The following is a 13,973-nucleotide window of genomic DNA, read 5'->3' as shown; positions in this document are numbered from 1 at the left end:
TGATAAATGAACAAAATCAAGCAGTGGCTTTTTAAAAGGCGTAGGTAAAGAGGGGGACGATGAATCTCAGTAAAACCTGTTACCATCAGTTGTCTGGGCTAGAATAAAATATCATTTTTAAGCCAGTTATAACTAACATATCATGTGATTTGCTTGGCTATCATATAAAAGCTGGATTGCAAGTAAATGTGCCACAAGATTTTGAAGGCAAAAAAAAACAGATTAAAATCAAATCATACTCATTACAGCGCAAATCTTCTATACACGTTTTTTCATAAGAACATCCAAAATTTTTGAAACCTTTGGATGTTTTTAACTTTTTAAGTTTTAGGCTTAAAAATGTTCTTAACATGTTCTTATTTTCATCATTTTGTGAGTATTTTTGCCCATGTTCTTAAGAAATGGGGTGTTTTAGGGATTTAAAAGTGTTCCTACCATTTTGGCCATCAAAGCCTTATGTTCTTATGTAGTTTGTTTTTATAAAAACGTGTATTATTACCACAATATGTTCTACTACCGTATTTCCTGTAGTCTCTTCGTTCTACGAGCATCATTCTCTTAAGAGCGCAGCACCCGAAATCGTGAAAATTGTGAAAACGTATGAGAAAATGATGATTTTTCCATTTTTCACATATTGATTTCTAGCCCTTTTTTAGCGCTCTAATACCCTTTCAAAAGAAAAGAAGATTTTGCTTTTAAGCGCAACGAGTATGTACGAGCAAAATATAAGTGCATCAAAATGATACCATTCGAAAAAAAAGTGCAGTTTTAACCATTTCATCCAATTTGTATTTCTACTTGGTACTATTCGCCATACTTTTCACCCTCCATGTTTTTCCAAGATGTCTCTCTTCATATATTATATTTGAGTCTATCTTTCTTTTGATAGAGAAGAAGAAGAAGACGACGACGAGTAAAGAAAAATCACCTGCTTCGTGAAACCTTTTCTTCGCTCTGTTCTTCCTTTTCTCCTTTTTTCTTTTTCCATTTCTATTTTTCTTCAATGAAAAGAACAAGATAGAGTGGAAATATATTTTCAATTGATCGTAGCGAAAATTTTTGACGGTGAAAGAATAAAAGGGCGTTATGTGCCATGTTGATTAAAAAAATTGAATAATACCTCTCCCTAGTCACACGAGCGGATGATTTAAAGCTTCTAAACCACTATGTCCGACATTGATAATATGTTCTCATTCACGTTAAACTTATGTCTGAGTCAGAATTCTGTGAGTGCAACTTGTGCATGTCTGTGTTGGTGAAAAAATATATCATCCTTTTAAAGTTCAACAATATACAAAACAGAAAAAAGTAGATTTTTACATTTTCACCAAAACCTTCAACAACCCTCCCCTGTCAACATCATTCCCTGGTGGTGGGGGGGGGGTCGCTGACGCTCAATTTTCGAAAAATTAAATACTAAACTTAGAGATATTTTTTATTTTCATGGTTTTTGTACAACCTCGTACCAAGAGAAACTTGCACCACTTCCCGATCTTACTGAAGGACGCGAGCGCTACCAGAATCAGCTCTCAACAAAAACAGGTCTCCTCTTTGACGGTGATCTTGATATTTTAATAGTGCAAAATTTGCTGCTCAATAACGGGGAGAGTACTTTCACATCTAAATAGAAAAGGTGTTCGCCAAATACCGGTGAAATAATGCATTTCATTGGAAAAAAGTAAGTAAGCAGCCTCTATTCTGTTATGGAATTGTAAAAGAAGAAAAAAAACAGTATATGTGCAAAGTTTACAGACGTCAAATGGCCGCGGTGGTTATCGCAGAAAAAATAGTGACGGTGAAAAGTTTGTAACTTACGATAAACATTCCGTCATCGTTTTTTTTCATCTACCGGGTGGGCCATAAAATCGGATTTTTGGGGTCATATTCCACCTTTTTACTGTGCCCTCTAAAAATTTCAGTTGTGACGGAATCAAGTTCTGAAATTTTGATGGCACCATATTTTCAATTTGTCTAAGAACTGACGTCAAAAAGATTTTCATAGATAAATGGAAAAATACCTCGTGTTTTATTATCGTGCGTGCACTGTATTTGTAGGGCGCGACAAAAGAAAATCATCGGAAAGTCTTCGAAAACTTTGAATTGCTGATACAGTTTTTAACGTACTTATCAGACTTCTTGCTTCATCTCAACTTTTGTTCGTTAAACAAAGAAGAACAGAAAGAGCTGGTGCTTTAGCAGAAAGATTTTGTCACAAACGGAGTATCGAAAAGATGGTGTCTCAAGATGAAAAGGACTTTACACTTGATGTCTTGATCAACCATCAAAACAGCAAGTTTATGGAAAGGGTGACATGATTGATATATGGAAAGGGTGACATGATTGATATATGGAGACAAGACACTTGGCAAGATCAGAAACATAAGACTCGCCCAATTAAAGCAAACTACCTTGGTATTTCAAAATCATCCATCTTTCTAGGAAAGACCAATCCAGCTTGCGATGCTACATCCTGCTATCCAGCACCTACAGATGACATCACTGAATCCTTGGTACTCGCTTCCATCCAACGTCAACCTAATAATATCCCACCAATCAATTGGGATCAGCTTTTCGGAGAAAGTCAAGAGAATTACTAATATTGCAATCACTAATCGAAGCCATCCGTATCCAAAGATGTAGTTATTTATGACGATCGTGTTGCTGTCCCATCATCACTTCACCCGGTTGTCCTTGAGACGCTACATGCTGTCAACCAAGGTGTGTCAATGATGGAATCTCGTTCTCGTGCCATTTTCTTTTGTCCTAGAATGACAGCTGACACCGAACAGGTGCCGAAGAACTGTCAAGCCCCGTCACAACCATGAAGCTGCTTTACCCTTCACACAACCCTCAAACCATTTGAGAAAGTTTTCGCAGAAATTGCTGGACAACACTATCTTGTTGTTGGCGATCTTTTGTGAGCTTGATGTGATGTCTTCATCTGCTCTCGTGGATCGCAACAATCGGGTGATGTAAGACTGAAATCGTGCCTTCAATATTACTTCGCTCTCTATACTCATTGTGAAAATATATTGGGAATGTAGCTTATTTTTTCGTTTTTCGAAATTTGGAGTTCGGGCGAGAAAGTCACTTTTGGGCTAATTGATAAGTTTATTCGAGTATTTCAATTCGAGAGGGGTTTATAGACTTCCAAACTATTGTACCATTTTTGAACTTTTGAATCCTTAGATACTAAGGTCCTAAGTTTTAGGTCTAGCATTAAAACTCTAACCTTCCAACCCAATTTAGAGCGTTTGTGGTTGTAGGAATTCCCCTTTTCTCTCAAATATTACGACCATGATTGTAGCAAGATATGTCATACGAAAGAAATCACCTCCTAAATCGAAAATAGACTTCTCTACTATTGAATTATTTCATGAGAAAATGTCTAATTCACTGAATAACATATTAAAAGCTATGAACGGAATACTGATTTGAATAAAGTTTTCGTAGATTGTGTGGAAACAAATGCTCTTTTGCTCTCTTCCTAGAGCAAACAAAATACCAGACATCTTAGCACAATGATGAAAAGCTTAAGCTCTTTGCAAATGTCTTCATTTTCTTCTTCATTAATTTTTTTCAATGCAATTTTTGAATTTTCAGATTCAGGAATAGTTTGTCTAACAGAAAATGTATAACATGCCATAGCTTTGTTGGTTACATCAGTCAGAAAACAAATTGTAAACACGACAATTATGAAAAACTCACTATATGGTCATAGCCCTTAAATTACTTTTCAATAGAAAATCGGAAATTATTCTTTTAAATGCCGACGAAAACTGATAACGGCCATTCGTACTAAGATAAAAATACAAGTCGGATAAACACATTGGCAATAAGCAGACAACTTGATATAACTTTTTTGGACGTGTCTGCAGCCAAGAACCCACCTTAAAACCAGTTGAAAGCTCTTATCCAACCCAAAAGTTCATGAATAATTTTCAAACACACTTCTATTCAAATGATTCGTCGAAAGATTCGAATTCAGATGAACTGCACGATAAAATCCCGATGTTTGTTAAGGAATTACAAAAACTGTCTGACGATCTGAAAATTGATCCACCCGGCATTGAAGAAATAGAAAAACACCTTCAAGCTCTGAAACCAAACAAAGCCTCTAACGACCATCGCAACACTCCGATAATGTTTGAAGTTATTCATCGAATAATTCTCAATCTATGGAACAATTTAGATCTTCCAAACATGTGAGGTAACTTACACTTAAAAACCATTGGAAAGGGAATGGGTCCAAGAGAGATCCGACAAAATATCGTGGCATTTGCATTGGGTCAACTGTATGCAAAATAATCATCAGCATTGTTAACCTAGATTTTTTGACCTGTTATTCTGAATTCTTTAAAACCCTTACTCCTAGAATTATCTATGTACTCGCTGTTCCCTTAAAACGTCAAACTAAATTTAGGACCCCTTATGCTAGACATTTGAATGTGTTGTTCAGCTAAAATCTACTTTCTTCTCCCTAGTAAAAGTGTATTCATCTACAGTTCTGTACTTCATCCGCTTTTCATATCTGCTGCTCGACCCTTCCCCATTATCTTATGTGCTGTACCGCTTGCTGGCTCGCTTTGTTGTTGCCTGACGTAGAAAATACGATTTACTGTTCATCAAATACGTCATCATCTAAAAATTATTATTTGGTGATACAGGGTGATATCCTTCATCTAAAAAGATATCATCTGCTGTTCATCGATGATCTCTATCTCCAGATAATTTGAAGCTGGATGCTTCTTCAGTTACCTGGCGAGCAGTATGGTTTTCGACCAAACCGTGGGACAACGGATGATATTTATGCGATTAAAAGAACACAACAGATAACAAACCGTAAACAACAACCAGTTATATCTCCTTTTTGTTGAATTAAGAATTGAACATTTGACCATATTCCGTGAAAATGGCTCTTCAAATCTATCTCACGAGAGAAGCCCTCAAATGTTTCGGATTCTTGGGACTCTTTACAGTTCTACATCCCTTACTTACTAAGATGTCACATTCCAAACAACGTCATGTGTCAGACAAGGAGGACCTGAGAATCCTTTTCTTTTTTTTTCAGATTCTGTTTCCCGACCTGATCGATTAAAAATGAGAGAGATAAATTCAAAGCTATGTGGATCCTTCTTGTTACCTTTGTGTGGATACGCAGATGATCTCCTACTTTTCATGCTCTTAAAGCCTAAAAAGCCTAATTACTTCTTCAGTGCTCTCTTTTCTGATAATTTCTGATTCAAAATTCTTAGATTCCTTTTCCGTCAAAAATTATTGAACAAAGTTTCAATGGGCTTTTCCAGAAAAAAACGTATATCCCCTGTTGAGGAAGGCCATCCCTATGTGGCTGGAAATGCTGTAACAATTTCAGGTTTAAACTCCTCTCTGAATTTTGGTAGAATTTAAAAAGCTTGAAATGCATTACTTCTCCGTACCAGGACTTCAGAATGCTTCAAATCTCCTGAATATAGTCTTCTCCAGATTCGGTCTATCTATAAATGTGAATAAAACAGAAACAATGATTCTGAACCATTCTCTAGCAGATTACCCTTCAAATGTCATTAACATCGACAACAGACAGACAGAGAGCTCAATAGTGTCTCAGAATTCAAATATCTCGGCTCATACATCATCTAAATATCACGGATCATACATTACAACCATTACTATTGGGTAGTAATAAGCACAGGATACAACTTGTAACTTCAAAATTCACCCAAATGGACATGCAGTCCTGAAAAATACAAATATTGTTTTGGGAATGAATTTCTAGCAACTATTTGATCAATTTAAGTACATTTGAATTGCATTTACAATTTCAATCCACCATTCTCCGTTATTTTTGATCTGGAAGAGCTATGACCATGAAACTTGGTAAGATGCTCACCATCGTGACACAAATTTCCAGGAAGAAAAAAAAATCTGATGACGTCATTCAAAAAGCGATGTCTTCATTGCAAATTTTTTTTCCCGTAGACGGGCGGAAATATCTTTAATGGTCGGAAATATCATAGCGTAATGGTCGGAAATATCCAAAACTCTGAAAATTTGAAAATTTAATGGTCGAAAATATCATTTGATGGTCGGAAATATCATTTGATGATCGGAAATATCATTTGATGGTCGGAAATATCCAAAGCTCTAAAAATTTGAAAATTTAATGGTCCGAAATATCCCGCGCTTTTAAAAATGCTTCATCAGCAAAAAATGTAAACAAAGAGGGTAGCAAAGGTGGTGTTGTGTGGCCAACTCGTTGTGTGTGCCAGACAAGCCTTTTAGGGAGAGAAAGCGGCACTGACCTTTTTTTTCACCTTTTCCTTTTTCACCTAAATTTGTGCTCATTTCGACCCTATTACTCTGGGAAGCTTGGAAAACTGCCCCTATGGAGTGGTATCGATGTCAAAAATATCCAGTTTAGATAATAGTTGGAGATTTAAAGTCTATTCACGATAAGTGTGCACTCTTTTTTCATTTACCTATAACTTTTGAAGGAATTCTTCAATCTTTATAAATTTGGTATCGCTGGAAAGATATTAGCGAGTGGAACAATTTGAAATAAAAAAATCTTTAAAATAATTCTAAAAATGAAGATGAAAATGAAGAAGAAAAAAATGAAGATCTTGTAGAAAAGTGCTATAACTTTCATTTTCACTGGAGAGATTCTTTGATCTTTGGAGGTCATCACTGTGAAGAAATTTCACTAAAATATTTATTCAATACAAAGTTATGATACAAAGTTGATAAGTGATTGACCCCAAAAAACAGCAGAAAACAGCAGAAAACAGCGTTTTTAGACGTCAATTAGCTTGTAACTTTGTTTGATATCTTTTGACTGAATGATTATTTTTGAGAAATTTTTTCACAGTGATAACGTTCGATAATCAAGGTTCCACTTCAGTGAAAATGATAGTTATAGCACTTTTCTACAAGATCTTCATTTTTTTCTTCTTCATTTTCATCTTCATTTTTAGAATTCTTTTGAAGATTTTTTTATTTCAAATTGTTCCACTCACAAATATCTCTCCAACGATACCAAATTTATAAAGATTGAAGAATTCCTTCACAAGTTATAGGTAAAAGAAAAAAGAGTGCACACTTATCGTGAATAGACTTTAAAACTGATTTGGTCGGTTTAGAAGGTGATTGGGGGTCGGTTTAGAAGGCGATCGGGTTGGTTTAGAAGGTGATTGGGTCGGTTTAGAAGGCGATCGGGTTGGTTTAGAAGGTGACTGGGTCGGTTTAAAAGGCGATCGGGTTGGTTTAGAAGGTGATTGGTTCGGTTTAAAAGGCGATCGGGTTGGTTTAGAAGGTGATTGGGTCGGTTTAAAAGGCGATCGGATGAGTTTATACTTCTACTCAGTTTAAAGATCAATCGGAATGAGTACCGGTTTAAGTTGTTTCGGATTGCCCGGGGAATCAGAATACTTAGTTCTCTAAGTCTAGTCTGGTCTGGAAAATCTCACATTTCACTGGATATGATTATGATAAAACCACGTGACAATTTTTTTCCCAACACATCAACACCACACATCAACACCAACATCAACAAATCAAGGCTTTCAACGCGCCATTTTTGTTGTTTACATCCCCAGCTTTATATTTATTTTACAATTTTCCAGGCTGTACGTCAAATCTACAGACCAGATTCACAAAATCGTAATCCGATTACCCGAAAAATCCGGCACTGTAAACTGGCAACTTTTTCGATTGGTTTGTGAGTAACAATCGAGTTCTGAACCGACCCAACCATTTTTTAAACTGACCAATCGACTTTTAAACTGACCCAGATTGTTTCAAACTAAGCTAATCGACTTTTAAGTTTGCCAACTTTTTAAAACTGACCTAATCGCGTTTCAAACTGACCCAATCGCGTTTTAAACTGACCCAATCGCGTTTGAAACTGACTCGATCGATTTTAAAACTGATCATCTTTTAAAGTGACCTGATCATCTTTTAAACCGACCCAATCACGTTTTAAAGTGACCCAATCGCCTTTCAAACCGATCCAATCGCCTTTCAAACCGACCCGATCACCTTTTAAACCAACCCAATCAGTTGTAAATCTCCGACTATTATCTAAACTGGATATTTTTGACACGGATACCGCTCCATAGCCCCTTAAAGTAGGTCGTTTTACTTTGAGCTTCATTTCTCAAAATCGTATGAATCCTGAGAAGCTTATATTGTTTATGTACTTTGGCGTAAGCCTTTTGGGAACTTTCAATTATAAAATGGAAGGATGGCTAAGAAAATATTGATTATAATTTTGAGACTTGTTTTAGATATATTCTTTGGTTACAATGTTCCCTCACACTCATTTACACATTTACCCCAATATAAATAACTTGTTGTTTTTAAACAATATTCACATCTTGAAGAAACACGCTTGTCAAGGTTTCGCTTTGCATGCAACATGGCGCTATAATGAAACGGCATATCGGAAACATCCACAAAATCTGTTCCAGATATTCTCTCGTCCTTTACTTTTCTATCTTCTTTGGGTTGGAAATTCTTGAGAGCTGCCCATAGAACTTGTAGTTGACACATACCCTTTCGTCTGCTGCTCTTACATTGATGCATCATTCGAAATAAATCATCCTATCAATGAAAAGAATTTAAGTGACATGTTTTTACAAAAGTAGATTTTTTTCGGTCAGAAAACGGACAACTTAAGTTGAAACTTTGTTAAAACACCCAAGTTTCGAACATTAGTGCGCTTGTATCAAAAGAACTTAGGATCCGATGTGAAAACACACCCCTGTTTCAATGGCGAATTCCACTGGTAAAAAAAACTAGTCTTATCAATCAATGTTCTTAATGTTTTTTATTTCACAATTTTTATGCAATTTCCTATGGAATTAGGTGTTTCAGGGTCAATAAAGCTTTCAAATGCTCTTAACTTTATCTTAATATTTTGATCATCGAAGCATTATGTTCATAAATTGTTCATATACAATGTATAATCTATAGTAATGTGCCCTCCCGGTTATTACCATAATGGCTTTATGGCAACTCCTGAACTTGGGCACAGGATGTTCATGAATTGTTCTTATATAAAGAAAACGTGCATTATCCAGCGCCTCAGTTTAGTACTTACAGTTGTCAGTGGCTTCTCTTCTTCATAATTTTCTGTGTCATGCGAATAAGATAAACAAATGAGACAACCAATAAGAATGAAAGTAGTGATATTGTCCATAACTCAATGGTCAGAGATATGCCGATCTGAAGATTGGATAATTATACTGTTAGAGTAAAAAATAACACTTAAACAACAAAGTGATTTGCCAAATGAAGATTTTTATCAAACGATAACACTTTTTATATCAAACCTGCTCTTCGGATATATCTTTTGAAGCTTCATCGGCGGCTTTTCTTCTCAGTAATATAAATTCGATGTTTTTGGTGAAAGATATTGCCAATATATCTTTTTTTATTGCAAAAGAGTTTCATGATTAATGTAAAATACGAAAATTGAGAATTAAAATTTAATTGTTTTTTCTGCTCGTACATCGTTTAAACAGAAAAATGTTTCAAAAAGCGGGGAACGATCAATATGAACCTTCGCAGAAAATAGATATGAGAAATTAAATATTGCTTCCTTTATTTTGACGTCATCAGTTGGCTTTTTTGGTACTGAATGTTAGAATATCATTAGCAAGAGGTTCCTTATTTTCCAATAAGATATACAGTCAAGTCAAAGTCTAATGAATGGAACCAACCTTGAAGCCCTAACTTTACGCTTTCTAATGAGCACCCCCCCCCAACTTTTTTCTAGCGTCTTTCTATTACGTGATTCGAAATTTTTTTCTTTGTGATTGCGTGATCAGAGGTCAAATAGTCTGAATCGCAGACCTCTATAGCTATACTTCTTACATAAGAAACTTTTTTTTCGCTAGAGGATGAGCAGAAGCCTAAAGGTCAAAACGTGATCTTGATTTGAAATTTTTTTGAACCGTGATGCGTGATTTGGACTTTCTCACAGGGATGCATGATTATCCAAGTTTTTTGCAATTTTACGTGATCGTTATTGAAGACAAAAAAAGCGTGATACCGTGATCAGACCGCTGGGAGCCTCTTTAACAGAACATTGTAGCCTAAAGCCAGATAATGTTCTCAAAATATTCTTATTCCCACCATTTTCTGAATATCTTTATGCAATTTCCTAAAAGATGGAGTGTTTTAGAATCCGCAAATTAGCACGCAGGTTTTGGAACAAGGCTAGGTAAAGAGTTCCAACACACAAGGTCCCATTGAGCACTTACGAAACCAATGCCTCCTCCAAATCAAAAGTTGTCTTCCGATTGAAAAGCCAAAGTACTTCCTCAAACTGTTCATTGATCGAGGGCTTGAATTTATTTTTCCAAAGTGGCCTCTAAAGTAAAAGTAAAAAACTAATCTTTGCAACATTTAAAATATTTGACCGAACAAAAATGACCTTTTTTAATTTTCATTTAAAGTTTCTGAAAGTATCCGTCAATCAAAAAGTGGCTTCTACCTTTTTCAATGATGGTCTCAAATGTCAAATTAGCTTTCTTTCCAATTTTTCTTCCATAATTTTTGAGAAAAAAGGGAAATTCCCACGAAATCTTACAACCACAAACGATTTGGAAGCGGGATTCTTTTTTGCTTTTAGAAATTCAAAACAAAATTGAAAAATCTCCATTTGTTCAACTTTGATTGTATTTTATTGAAAAGTACTTTTTCACTGGTCAGCGATAATTGTAAAACTTTGTGATGAACCCAAATTTTTTTCTATGGATTCCTTATATGGTAAATAACATAAAGTTTCAAGTCCATAGCTTTTCTAGATCAAGAGTTATGCAAGGCTGGTGGAAAACACACCCCCTCCCCTTGAGAACAGGAAGCTCCAAAAAGCCTGATAATAGTAAGGGTTAACTCTGAGTTTTAACGCTAGACTTAAGAAGGACTTTAAGATCTGTCCATCCAAAAGTCCAAGAATGGTCCGATAAGGCTCAAAATATAGCCTGGAAGTCTATAAACCCCTCCAGAATCGAAATACAGTTGAACTCGTGTAATTCGAACTCCTATAATTAGAATTATCACCTAATTCGAACCAGTAGCGACCTGGCTTAATTTTCTTGGTGGTGCGAACTATGAAATTGGCGCCCATGGTATTTTTGTCCTTATTTACACCCTCCATCATTAAGTGAAAATATTAACTGTAAGAGCAGTGACTGCGGTTGAAAGTAACGCCCGAAATCTTTAAGTTAAAAAACTTTTATTTATACAAAGGTAGTAGTAATGATAACTTATTATCTATTTCTTTGCTATAATTTGAAATGTCATAGTTTTCTGAACAAGAAAAATCTTTCATTTCTCAACTTTTAAAATGTCTAGATATGCCCCAATTTAAACCGATTCAGCACCAAAAATAAAGCTCCTCAAATAAAAAACATGAGCTGTTGATACTTGAAATGGAAATTTTATACCTAGAAAGTCAATTTGGTCTATACTTTTGTTTTCTAAAACTTTATTATAAATATTAGCGGATTACACCGTTGGTCTTACTTTACGCTCCTTGAAAGATCAATGGCTGGAAGAGGCCCCAAAATTGTCAGGAATAAGGGTTCTTTGTAATTTTGGCGCCACAGGCCCGGGGGGCACTGGGTTTGCGGACTGACGGTATGTGCGGGCCAAAAATTGGCTTTTAAAATTGCACCCTTACAGTGCAGCAAAAATCAGTGTAAATCACACCCTTAGAGTGCATTTTCTCCCAAATTTTCGATCCCTTTCGTCAGTGGCGTGGTGGGAAAATTTCTCTGGGGTGGCCAAGGCAAATATGGCGCCTTTTTTAAAGATTTTTTGTTTTTGGCGCCCCTCTCTATACGCTCATTATGAACACAAAAAAGAGATTGTGCGAGCGAAGCGAGCCAGAAAATTTTGAGTTTTTGAGGTGATGAGGGGCGCCATTTTTGTTTTTTCATTTGTCAATCTTTCGATATGGGCGCCTGAAAAATCCTTCTTGGCGTCCCTCATTTTTGGGCGCCCCTTCTCAAAAGGGCTCCGCTGGGGGGCCTGGCCCCCCTGGCCCCCCTGCCACCACGCCACTGCTTTTGTGCTAAAAATGATCAAAATTCTAGCATTTTTGGTCAAAATATCTAGATTTTTCAAGAATTTTCTGAAATTTCTACCCTTACAGTGCATCTCTAGTTTTTCCGACCCTTACAGTGCATTTTAAACATATTGGAATAGGTACCCTTAGAAACCACACATACCCGTCGGTCCTTTTGCCCAGCTGACCCCTCCCTCCGGGGCCGCAGGCAAAAAATTTCGGTGTAAGAAAGGTCAAGCAGCTTAAAAGATCTTCTAAAAAGGAGAAAGTTATTCATCATAAGACCACAAAAACAACAGCGAGCATCATCAAGTTTCGATCTTTTTGACCATCTCTCATTTTGGGGGTGAGCATCCTCTCTAACCCCTGGTGGATACACAACACTTCTCTTGCTTTGGCTTTCAATGTTGTTTCTTTCAAATTTGTTCGCGATTCAATGTTGATAGTAGTTTTATGAAAAAATTCAAGAGAAAGGATGCGACAGCGTAAAATAAAAGGAAGCGCCTCAAAAAAAAAAAAATTAACATTACATTTATTAGAAGGCGCGTGACGTGTCGAAGGGCGCCAAATCGCTCAGTCATAAACATCAACAAAATTTTGGCGCCCACTTGGAAAGCTCTTTTGGCGCCCCTCTTAGATCTTTCTGGGTAGTTTTATGTCTGAAAAATTCAAGAAAAACCCATGTAATGCACTGCACACCCTGCCAGGTCGCCACTGATTCGAACAGATTCTGTGGTCCCCTCAGAATTTACCTTGAAAACCTTACAAGAAAACTCTTTTAATTCGAACCCATGTAATTAGAAAAATCAATTAAATCTCATCAAGAAATTTTAATCATTGATTGACAAGACTATCAACGCTCTAAGAAATATAACCTTTTTCGATTCATCCCACTGATTCAGAAGATCTCCGGGGAGATTTCCAAGAAACGAGAGCAGAAAATGAAACAATCGATAATATCAAAGACTTTTTTGAAAAATTATTGATTGACTTTTAAATTTCAAAACATGTCTGTTCATTGTTCTAGCTCGAAAATACAGAAATTGTTCCAAAATAAACCTGGGAAAGTCATTTTTCATCAAATCAGGTCAAAAATATGAAAACTCACTGAGTTCGAAACTCATGTAATTCGAACAAAATTCTCGGTACCTTGAGAATTCGAATTACACGAGTTCAACTGTATTCGAATAAATTTATCAGTTAGCCCATAAGTGACTTTCTCGCCCAAACTTTAAATTGCTAAAATTCTCAATATATTCTGACCAAGATTGTACTTCGGGGAATCAATTAATTTAATATTTTATCGGGTCATGCAAGTAGTGAGGTCAATTTCGTGTACACCGTCCACTATCTTCCCGGGGGGGATACTTAGGCAAATGGAGGGTACGGTATGTGCCGCCCTTAAGGGTACCTTTTTGAGAACTTCCAAAGTCCCGCTAAGGGTCGGAAAAATCAGAAAATCAAATGTCAGTCCCACTAAGGGTCGGAAAAATAGGACAAATTCAAATTTTTACCCTCTGAAAGATCGAAATTTGGTCAAAATTGGTCAAATTTGTCCCGCTAAGGGTCGTAAAATTCCCAAAATTTTTCTTTGTTTTCTCCTTTTTAGTCCTGGTAAGAGTCCAAAGTTGGAAAGTCGGGCAGTACCCCCCGTCAGGTTGCAACCCTAGTACCCCCTCCCCCCCCGGGCCCCGGGGTATCTTCCCTTGCGACACGGAAACACTGCAATCGATTAGTGGCGCCTTCGGAGAGGCCTCACAGTTTTATGGTGACACATTCATTTTATCTAGAACTTTTTTGAAAATTGAAACTTCAAAGCTTTCCTTTAGCACTCATTACGCATATTTTGGATTGTGAGAAAAGTCGTCTGTGACGACGTTTGGGAACGCTAGTATTG

At 36.4% G+C, this 13,973-nt stretch overlaps 1 long non-coding RNA gene across 1 annotated transcript; it reads right to left on the bottom strand.

Annotated features, from left to right (window-relative positions):
* Positions 1–8,267: 8,267 nt before the first annotated feature.
* Positions 8,268–9,304, bottom strand: LOC136812223 (uncharacterized). Its single transcript, XR_010847331.1, has 2 exons — positions 9,101–9,304; positions 8,268–8,601 (listed from the first exon to the last, which is right to left on the bottom strand). It is a non-coding gene; the product is annotated as an uncharacterized lncRNA (long non-coding RNA).
* Between the last annotated feature and the right edge of the window lie 4,669 nt (positions 9,305–13,973).

Source organism: Clytia hemisphaerica, unplaced genomic scaffold, assembly GCF_902728285.1.
Source record: "Clytia hemisphaerica strain Z4C2 unplaced genomic scaffold, Clytia hemisphaerica genome assembly, whole genome shotgun sequence".
NCBI lineage: Eukaryota > Metazoa > Cnidaria > Hydrozoa > Leptothecata > Clytiidae > Clytia > Clytia hemisphaerica.
Note: the sequence above shows the minus strand (reverse complement) of the source record. Positions and strands in the feature narration are given on the sequence as shown.